The sequence below is a fragment of the Phocoena sinus genome, chromosome 10 (assembly GCF_008692025.1).
Source record: "Phocoena sinus isolate mPhoSin1 chromosome 10, mPhoSin1.pri, whole genome shotgun sequence".
In the NCBI taxonomy this organism is placed as follows: domain Eukaryota; kingdom Metazoa; phylum Chordata; class Mammalia; order Artiodactyla; family Phocoenidae; genus Phocoena; species Phocoena sinus.
The window spans coordinates 95,691,965-95,702,738 of record NC_045772.1 but is presented as its reverse complement, the minus strand read 5'-3'; the positions used below and the strand labels follow the sequence as shown (position 1 = coordinate 95,702,738).

Sequence of the window (10,774 nt, the reverse complement as noted above, 5' to 3'; positions counted from 1 at the left end):
TTGATCTTTTCCCGTCTGTTCCACAATGAGAATGCAGAGGCTACAGAACAGATGTCTGGGGAGACCCAGGGCAAGAAAAGGCAGGGAGGCAGGGGTGGGGGAAGAGACAAAAGCAGACGCAAAGCAGAACTAAGGCAGGGCATACAACAGAGAGCCTAGAGCCACACTCATGTTTTCCATGAAGCACAGACAGATGGAGAAACTGAACTCAGGCCAGTCATTTGGCAGGGACAGCAATGACCTCAATGTGCTCCCAGCCAGAGACTGTAGCTTAGGAAAGCCTCCCCAGGCAGTAGGAGGGGGCGCTTTCCTAGGGTCTCGAGGGGGAGTCTGAAGTTAGGGCAGTAAAAACAGGAACAAAATGTTCAGAGCAAGGCAGAGGGAGCAGGCAGGCAGCAAGCAGGACCTCGGAAGGAAGGAAGGGAGAGGAAACAAGGAAGCACGGCAGGAACTGGCAGAAGAGCAGAAACCACCATGTAGTCTTTCTTGGTCATTCAAGAATGCCGTTTACTTGAAAGTACTTGGGGTGATTTCTTGTTCATGGCAGCTCTGGTGGCCCCTTCTAGCACAAGTCCCTGTTTGTTTTCAGAGTCTCCGCTTGGACCCCCAGTTTTAGAGATCTTCTGATTTACTTTTCTCATTGGTGGTTATCATTTAATTACATCAAGTCAGAGTCAGCACCCACGGTCAGGAATGAGCAACTACCATCCAGAGATGTGAGCCTAGACTCTTCCGAGGTTCTCGCTGACCCTGGGGAAAAACTCCCTGGGCAGCAGCCCACAGACTCATCCAACACAGGGTGGATCTCCTGCGGGTCGAGGATGCAGGAAAGTCCTCCATGGAATTGACGGGTAGGTGAAGAAGCGACTTAATGTAGGCAATCTAATGTCTGAGACATCCAGGAAAATGTTAGTTTTCCATAGAGGTCTCCAATCAGGGCACGATGGGTAGAATGCAAAGAAAGAGAAGGGAGACAGGGATGAGAGACAGCATGCTGGTTTATTCATCTGTTTACTGGCCTGTGAAGAATACACCCATTAGCTGAAGGCCTCTGGGCAAACGTACAGAAACGTTATTACTACAGTCCGATCCAACTAAATTAAATCCAGGGCCTAAACACACACAAAAATCCCATAAAAGGAAGGAAAGGAAGGAAGGAAGGAGGGTTATACGAGGTGGGTGTGTGTGGGGGGGAGTGCTGTGTGTAGAGGGAATGAAGCAATAAAGTGGTAACAGCCAAACTTAAGAGATGGACCCAGTGGAGGAGTTAAGAGCCAGCAAACATATGTCCTCAGAGAACTTGGGCAAGGGAAGAGTTCCCGCTTCTTAGTAACCCATACCTCTCTGTTCTTCACGCCTCCATGCCTTGCACTTTCTGTTCCTTCCTTTCTCAAATATATATCCTCTTCCCAGCTCCAGGAAATAAATGCTGATGTGTACATCAAAACCCAGCCCCTGCTGCTCTTCCTGGTCCCCTTTGCTTCTGAATAGTTAATCATTCCCTCTATTGAGCTACCTCTCTTTTTTAATCATTGTGGCATCAGCTTTATTACATTCTTTATAAATTTATTTTTCTGGCCACACCGCACAGCATGCGGGATCCCAGCTCCCCAACCAGCGATCGAACCCCTGCCCCCCCCCCCCACAGTGAAAGTGCAGAGTCCCAACCACTGGACTGCCAGGGAAGTTCCCCTCAACTTTATTGTATTCTTTTTTTTTTTTTTAAATTAATTTATTTATTTTTGGCTGCGTAGGGTCTTAGCTGCAGCACACGGAATCCTTCATCGCAGTGCGCGGGCTTCTCTCTAGTTGTGGCGCCCGGGCTTAGTTGCCCAGCGGCATGTGGGATCTTGGTTCCCCGACCAGGTATTGAACCTGCGTCCCCTGCATTGGAAGGCGGATTCTTAACCACTGGACCACGAGGGAAATCCCTATATTCTTTGTTTTACATGTCTGTGTTCTTGATTAGACTGAGAGGTTCTTACTCGTCTCTGGCTGACATAGTGATCAGCACAAAACAACTCAAAATTTGGTCATTTGAATTGAGGTGAGACGAAGACTCGAAATATTTCGAGAGAGGAGCATTCAAAAACTGAGTCAAATGCAAAGTAAAGGAGAAAGTTCTAGAGAAGAAAGTAGTTTGAGAGGATATAGGAGCACAGCCAGTGGAACAACTAACCGGTGTTTTGATCCAATACGAGAGGAATAGACCTAAAGGAAACAGGCACAGAGATTGGGCAACAGTTATCCCAGAAATAAAGGAATTTTGGCAGAAGGGCTGTAAAATCAGTGCATGCGAAACATAAGTGACTTCTGTCAACAATAATGAGTGCTTTTGTCTCATCATTTTGCTTTGTGTAAATTCTCAGATGGCGCTGGTGGTCTTGCACTGTTATACCCACACTCTATGTAGTATCTACACTTACATTTGACTCCCTTGGCCTTGGTTGAGAGAGGAAACGTTCCCAGAAGCTAAGGAAGAAGCCGCAGATCTCTCAGGGCTCAGCATCAGTTTCCCAGCATCACTCCCATGTTCTGTTGGTCTATAGGGTCTCAGTTCCAAGTTAAGGGGAGGAGAAATAGACTTTACCTCTTGATGGGAGGAGTGGCAAAAAAGTGTGTAGCCACACGTGTCACAAAGTTAAAATGAATCTTTTTAACAGATTAGACAAGGCCAAACAAAGAACATATGTATTTTGCCGCTTCCCTGAAACCTGATTTACCTCTCTTCACAATTCTAAGGACCCCTTGGATGCTCAATATGATAGAAGAAGTTCAGTGTTATTTTCTTGTTTTCTGCAGCGTCAGGCACTGTTGGCCTGTCCCTCCTTTTTGAAATGTGTCTTTCTCTTGGCACCTATGACATCACTTCCTTTGTTTTCCTCTTTAGCGTGGCTCAGCGTTCTTTTTTTATTTCTTTTTCTTCTGTGTTTACCCTTAAATGCTGGTAGTTTTCAAGGTTCTTGCCCCAGCCACCTCTTTTTACTACACCCCACTCCTGTGTCTCTATTTACCATCTACTGGCTTCTGCTTCTAGATCTATACTTCAGTCTCTTCTACATCTGAAGGTGAAATAATACATCTCTAGTTGGATGTCCCATTAGCACCTTGAGTCCGTCAGGCTTCATATTAGAGCAGGATCATTTAAGCAGAAAGGGGGGAAGCTAAAGAACAGACTCGCAGGAATAACTACCAAGACTCTAGTGCCCCTCCCACCTTCTGGAGGCCACCTTCCGTGCTGAGATGTCACCACTCAAGCTCTGGAACCACGCTGGCTCTGCTAGAATCCACACCAGCAGAATGGATCCTCACTCCCTGCCTCTCTCTTCACTTAACCTTGGTTTTGAATTCAAGACTTGGATTAGTGCATATGGTTGCTGAAACCTAGCTGTAGGATTCGAACTCTAGCTATAGGATTCAAACTCTAGCTATAGGAGAGTCTAGGGTATGTCGTTTTTAGTTTTCCACCCTCTGGAATCCAGGGAGGTGCCCAAGAAAGAAGCTTCAATAAATGTTGAGTAAGCCCTAGTTTTGCATGTGTAAAATTGAGTCATGCTCCCTGCATAGTCCCCCCCATACTAGGACTATGGTGCCGCCATCACCCCATTACCCAACTGAAGCACGGGAGTCACCTCCAGTTTCATCGGTTTCTCTCTTTCCCTCACCTTGAGTCCCAACACACACAACACACACCACACACAGAGTCTTTCAAATCCATCCCTTTTCTCTATTATGTCCATCACCACTTTAGCTCAGTTCGGTCCAGTCATTGCTCTAACAGGGTCTTAACTGGTCTCCCAGTTCTGGCGTTTCCCCACCTTTATTTATAATACAAAGCACTGTGAGCGATATTTCTAGCATTACTCAACCTAGGTTACTCTGGCTTAAAAATCTTAGAGGAGGAGGGCTTCCCTGGTGGCGCAGTGGTTGAGAGTCCGCCTGCCGATTCAGGGGACGCGGGTTCGTGCCCTGGTCCGGGAAGATACCACATGCCGAGGAGCAGCTGGGCCCGTGAGCCATGGCCGCTGAGCCTGCGCGTCCAGAGCCTCTGCTCCGCAACGGGAGAGGCCGCAACAGTGAGAGGCCTGCGCACCACAAAGCAAAACAAAACAAAAGAAAACCTTAGAGGCGTTTCATTATCCTTAGGATACGGTCGGAACGTCTCAGTTCCCTCTCTCATCACCAGTGCTCTAACCCACCCACCCCGACACATTCTGCATCTTGCTTTCTGACACACTGAATCATTTACAGTTCTGCAAAAGCTTCAAGCTCTCTAAACTGCTGTACATGCTACATTCCATTTACAACACCTCCACCAGAATCTTTAATTTACCAATTCAACATAACCTTTATGTTCATCTGTCTAATTTCTACTCATCCTTTCCAACTCAACTCTGGGTTGTTTTCCTGAGTGTCTTCACTACAATGTGGGCTTCTTGTGGGCAGATGCTTTGTTCACTGTTGCATGCCCGAGGCCAAACCCAGGAACTCATATTCGTACATCAGAGAGATGTGTTGCCCGTGTATGGGAGAGACTGTATTTCCTAAAACTGAACACGAGAGGGCAACGAATCACTTCTCCAGACCTGTTTTGAAGTTTGGCGGCCCTTTCCTACACCTCATTTACTATTCCAACTGATGACATAATTCATGGAGCACAACTCTTGAGCTGTGCCCGACAGGATGAAAGATTCCTAATGACTCAGAACTGTACTTCATTGATATTCTGGCTGTCTTTTCAGTGCCAGGCACTTCACTTACCTACCGGTAATTTAAAAAGATGAATCAGTCCCAAGTCGTCCATTCAAGGAATCGAGAATCTAGTGGGAAAGAGAAGTGAACTGAACTTCCTTTATTCCCTGACATATGAAGAAACAAGTGACATATGAAGAAACAACGGGTTTTTTCAGTATCATTGGCTTCTTAAGATGGTAGAAGGGTGGGCTTCCCTGGTGGCGCAGTGGTTGAGAGTCCGCCTGCCGATGCAGGGGACGCGGGTTCGTGCCGCGGTCCAGGAGGATCCCACATGCCGCGGAGCGGCTGGGCCCGAGAGCCATGGCTGCCAAGCCTGCGCGTCCGGAGCCTGTGCTCCGCAACGGGAGAGGCCACAACAGTGAGAGGCCCAAAAGATGGTAGAAGGGTTAACTACTGGGTGTAAATAAGACAGAAACTTAGATTCTCCAAAGTGACAATTTTGAAAAACACGCACGACCCATCCAGCTAATTCAACCCCAGGTAACTGTAGGATGGTGGGAGAAGCATGCCCCGTCCTAAGCCCATCTCTGCGGCCACCCTACCCCCTTACCAATTTTAAATAGACTTCTCTTTCTGGAGCAGTTTTTATGTTCACAGCAAAATTGAGTGGAAAGTACAGAGAATTCCCTTATACTCCTTGCCCCACATACCTACATCCTTCCCCACTCTCAGCATCCTGTACCGAGAGGTCCATTGTTATGAGTCAGTCAGGGTTCACTCTTGCTGTTGTGCAGTCTATGGGTTTTGACAACTGTGTGATAACGTGTGTCCACCATTATAGTCTCATACAGAGCAGTTTCACTGCCCTCAAAAGGACTCTGTGCTCTGCCTATTCATTCCTCCTTCCCCTGTAATTCCTGACAACAACTGACCTTTTTACTGCCCCGTAGTTTTATCTTTTTCCAAAATACATATGGTCGGAATCATACAGTATGTGATTTTTTTCAGATTGGCTTCTTTCGCTTAGCAATAATGCATTTAAGTTTCCTCCATGCCTTTTTATGGCTTGGTAGTCAGTTCATTTCTTTTTAGGGTTGAACAACTGTTAAGTTACGTATTCACCTACTGAAGAACATCTTGATTGTTTCTGTTGGGGCTATTACAAAGCTGTGATAAGCCTCCGTGTGCAGTTTTTGGTATTTCCTTTGGGTAAATACCAAGGAGCACAATTGGTAGATCATATGGTAAGGGTATGTTTAGTTCTATAGGAAACCCAAAACTGTCTTCCGAAGCGGTCATACCATTTTGGACTCTCAGCAATGAATGAGAGTTCCTCGCTGTTGTTTCATGTTATCAGGATTCTGGATTTTAGCTATTTTAATAGGCATGTAGTGATATCTCATTGTTTTAAATTCTTATTTCTCTAATGACATAAGATGTGGAGCGTTTTCTCCTATGTTTATTTGGCACCTTATATTTTTGTTGGTGAAGTGTACGTTTCAGGTCTTCTGCCCATTTTAAAGTCAGGTTGTTTATTTTCTTATTGTTGAGTTTTAAGAGTTGTTTGTATATTTTGGATAACCGGTCTTTATCAGATATGTATTTTGCAAATGTTTTCTTCCAGTCTGTGGCTTGCGTTCTTATTCTCTTGACACGGTGTTTTGCTGAGCAGAAGTTTGGAATTTTAATGAAGTTCAGCTTATTAATGACGTAGTGACTTTGTATTTAAAAAGTTGTCACCATACCCAAGGTCATCTATGTTATCTTTCAGAAATTTTATATCTTTTCGTTTTACATTAGGTCTATGACACATTTTGAGCTAAGTTTTTTGAGAAGGGCATAAGGTCTGTGTCTAGGTTCTTTTTTTTTTATTTTTGCATGTGGATGTCCAGTTTCTTGCATGTTTCTTGTTTAGTATATGCACGCAGTGACAAATTTGCCTCTACACACTGCTTTTGCTGCTTCCTACAAATTTTGATAAATTGTACTTTCATTTCCCGCTGACTTTTAAAAAGTTAACGTGATGTAGTGTGACATGCATATATAAATACATAAAATAGCAGTGTTCAACACGTTAAAGGTAAACTGAGGCATGTTAAATATTCTGAGTTTGAGCAAAAATTGATGTGAACCTGGTAGCGCCAAACTGGAAGTGGTTAGGTGTTCTCCACCAACAGGATCTTGGAGTGAGACTTGTAGAGAAAAGGCAGAAGCAGAGCAAGAGAATTATTGCTTGGCTATAGCTGAAGGCCTCTTGGGCTACCCTTAGGTTTCAGTATTGCAACCCTGAGGTATTTTCAGGCTTAGATTTTGGTTTGCTTATATAGGCCACCTTGGAATTAGAGCCACCTCAGTCTAATGGCCCCCTGCTTAATGGATTTAATGATTTCTCTCTTTTGACCATCATCTTGTATGTGATTCACCAAAAATTGGCTGTTAGCGGCACTCTCAGTCACCATCAGAGTTAAGTTGCTCTTGTCTCATTGTGAAACTGATTATGTTGTCAGGTTCATAGAAGAATTTGTTTGGGGGGAATTCCCTGGCAGCCTAGTGGTTAGGACTCCAAGCTCTCACCGCCGAGGGCCTGGGTTCAATCCCTGGTGGGGGAACTAAGATCCCACAAGCTGCACAGCCAAAAAAAATTTTTTTTTGTTTTTGTGATTCATCTTGTTTCTGTTCTGCAAGCACAGCGAGACCATCTGATGTACTGCTGATGGCTGTGAATATGCATTTAAGACCTTTGGGACAACACAGTGCACCAAGGAAACAAGCACGATTAGGAGGGTAATACCAAGAGTGAAGTATATTCTTCAATCAGGACCTCCCATGAACCAAACCAGTTGTTCTCAAATAAATCAGAGAATGTACCTGAAGGGTCATCAACCCCTGGCTATTAATAAATAGCCAAGCGGCTATTTATTCATCTCTTGTGTTTGGTACAATACCAGTTGCGTTGATCCAGCTGCAACAGGAGACATTCTCTGCTATGGTGTACATTTCTCCTTGTTCAGTGGATGAGTAACGTCAAGCAGTTCTATTATCTAAAACGATCCTAGCAAGAAAGTCTAGGGACTCTTGTTGTGCAACTATGGCCTTAGTGATAGATTCAGAGATGATTGCCAGAGTTAAAGGCCTTCCAGGAAGTGACCTTCCTTATTCACCTGGAAAGACTGCAGGAATCCTGCAAACAGGGTAGCAGGCCAGTTTTTCCCAAGGGGCTTTATTGACTCCACAAAATCAACCTTAGTTTTACTCTGGGCTTTAAACTGCTTCTAGAGCTGCACTTCTGTTCTTGTAAGGACTCAATTTATAAGGCAAGTACAGTTGATTTTAATTCCACAGAGAATAGTGCTGCAACCTGATCGAGACCAAGAGGCTGACCCACCCACCCAAATACATTATCTTCAATGAGTTTCTTCATATTAGGGAGATTTCCAACTAAGAGGGAAAGATTCCCATGTTCTAGATTTAGAGCCGTGTGTCTTTGGAATATTTTCATAAATGCTTCCACAATGACCTCAGGATGTTTTTCTTTCCCTCTGGGTACATAGTTTCATTTTAGCTTGGGAGAGAACGCCTAAAAAAAGGTTTTGAAATCAGCTTCCAATGAGGACAACTTCTGACCACAGGCCTATTTTAAAAAATATATATCCTCCCTCCCCCCCCCTCGCCCCCCAATATCTTGTCAGGTTTCAGCTGGGACAAACAGTAAATGCCTGGTAGTTTTGACCAATCCCATGGATGCAAGAGGTGTCTCCAAAGAGGGTACAAAAGATACTTACCTTCCCCAAATCCGGAGCCACTTCCAAAAGTAGCCCAAAGAGAGAGCTAGCAACAATCAGTAGAACCCTAGCCACAAACAGAATACAGCCCACGTTTCTGTCCTGCTGTATTTTTGTGCCCCCAACCTGAGGGCTGAGATTCCCGCATATGCACATAAGAACCCACAGCCTGAGTGCCCCAGGCAGGCAGAGAGCCAAGCCCTGACCTCAGGACACAAGTTGAGAAAAGGCAATTGCTACCTCTAGGACAGAAGCAAAGGATAACAAGCGGGTCCCCCAAAATCAAATTCAAACCCTGAACTTGGTAAGGAAGGGACAACTGAAACTTTACCTTCCTCTCTTGACCAGGCGCCACAGACAGAGATCTGGGAGCGTTGACTTTGGGAACTCTTGCCCTTGGCTCACTTCTGCCAGTTTCCCTGAGATCCCGTCTGCAGGAGAGAGCAGGGTGTCCCAGCAGGTCTCTTTTTTAAAAATATATATTTATTTATTTTTGGCTACATTGGGTCTTCGTTGCTGCGTGCGAGCTTTCTCTAGTTGTGGCGAGCGGGGGTTACTCTTTGTTGCGGTGAACAGTATTCTCACTGCGGTGGCTTCTCTTGTTGTGGAGCACAGGCTGTACGTGCACGGGCTTCAGGAGTTGTGGCACACAGGCTTAGTTCCATGGCATGTGGGATCTTCCCAGACCAGGGCTCGAACCCGTGTCCCCTGCATTGGCAGGCAGATTCTTAACCGCTGCGCCACCAGGGGACTCCCCCCAGCAGCTCTTATTCTGGTAACTAGAAACCGTAGAGGAGGAAAAATTATTTTCTTTCTACTCTTTATAGTGAGAGAAGTGCCCTTGTTCTCTAGGGCACCTCTTGACTGGATCTAGGTTAAAAGTTCCCCACTGTGTCCACTGTAATTCAAGATTATCTGTGGTGAGATTAATATACTTGTTCAGTCTTAAAATTTTACTCACCTGAAGCCTCACACTGGACCTAGTCCAGTTTAGGTCAGACCCAGTCCAATCCCCGACCCAGTCCGGTTTTTAAGTTGGACTCTGGCTGGTTTCCGGACCCAGTCTGGAAAAACTCAGATAAAGTCTGACAGCTCGTAACACGAGGATCCAAGAGGGACTTGGACACAGAGAAGCAGACACAGAGAAGCAGTGAGTTAAAGGGGCTACATGGATACGTCCACCTGGTTCCTCATTTCTCCTGGGAGGGGTCCCTGGGGGGCTCCTTTGGTTCCTTCTTCTGACAACAGAACAGTTGAAAAGAGGCATATTAAAACTTTAAGAGTTTATGTGAACTAAAATCAGTTCTAATTGGGCAGCTTTCCACCGATGGGAGCTGGGGAGAGACTTTCATAGGGAAAGGGGAGAAGCAAGGAAATTATTGATGGGATGTAGCTTAAAGCCTATTTAGTGGCCATTCAGTCTAATGGCCCCCTGGTTTAGTTAAACCGAACAGCATTTATTAAGATTTAGGGAGGGCTCCATGAAAGAACTGTGAGGAAATCAGTGATTATCAAATTTTAGTGCATCAAAATAAACCAATGTATATCATCACAATGAAGATTCTTCAGCTTCTTCTTAGGGATTTCAGTTTGGTATGATGGTGGGGTAGGTATAAGGATCTGCAAACACCTCCAGGTGTTCTTACTAAAGGTAGGCCTTCTTACTTCTCACCAGTATTTCTCAAACTTGAGCGTGAGTCAGAATCCTCTGAGAATATGATTGCCAGATAAAATGTGGGATGGTCAAATAAATTTGAATTTCACATTTTTAATATATCTCAAAAATGGGACATCATCTGTTGTTTTAACTAAAATTCAAATGTGCTTTCTTTCCAAGTGTCACTAAATCCTTCAAAATAGCAAAACTTAAATTTTCCTTGTGGCAGATATTTGTGATTGTTCTCCGTTTTGTCTTTCAGAAATTTCAAATGATGCGATCTTATCAGGAGATTATTCTCTTTATCTCTGATTCACCTATTGACCTCTTTATAAGAATCTTCTGTCCTACTTCTGCGGTCACCTTGGTAATGTAGTGGGTAACAAAAAGCTCAATAAACTGCTATACCAAATCTTTCATACTTTTATCTTTTTTCTTAGTTTCTCCCTTTACTTTCACACCTCCGTTTTGTCTCTCCACTGCTTTCCCCTCCTAAATCTGTTTCTCTGCTTTTGTTCAAGTTGTCTTCGTTGAAATGTCTCCCAGGGCTTTCTCTTTCCTTTCCTTTTCTTTCTTTCTGTTTTCTTTCTCCTCTTTTTCCTTCTCCTGAAGCCTTCCATGGCAAAATTAAAATCTGTAG

The 10,774-nt window shown here is 44.5% G+C and overlaps 1 protein-coding gene across 5 annotated transcripts in view; it reads left to right on the top strand.

The window, feature by feature from the left end:
- The window catches only part of RIMKLB (ribosomal modification protein rimK like family member B), a 130,498-nt gene that overhangs the window by 66,481 nt on the left and 53,243 nt on the right, over nt 1-10,774 (top strand). The window contains exons 1-2 of one of the 5 annotated variants that reach the window (XM_032646536.1): nt 9,545-9,627; nt 10,397-10,501. The exons of 2 other annotated variants lie outside the window; for them this stretch is intronic. The gene's annotated coding sequence lies outside the window, so the exon portion shown is untranslated. Of the gene's footprint in view, nt 1-9,538; nt 9,628-10,396; nt 10,502-10,774 lie in introns of those variants that run through there. 2 more of the 5 variants (XM_032646527.1, XM_032646535.1) reach the window with 2 other exon arrangements.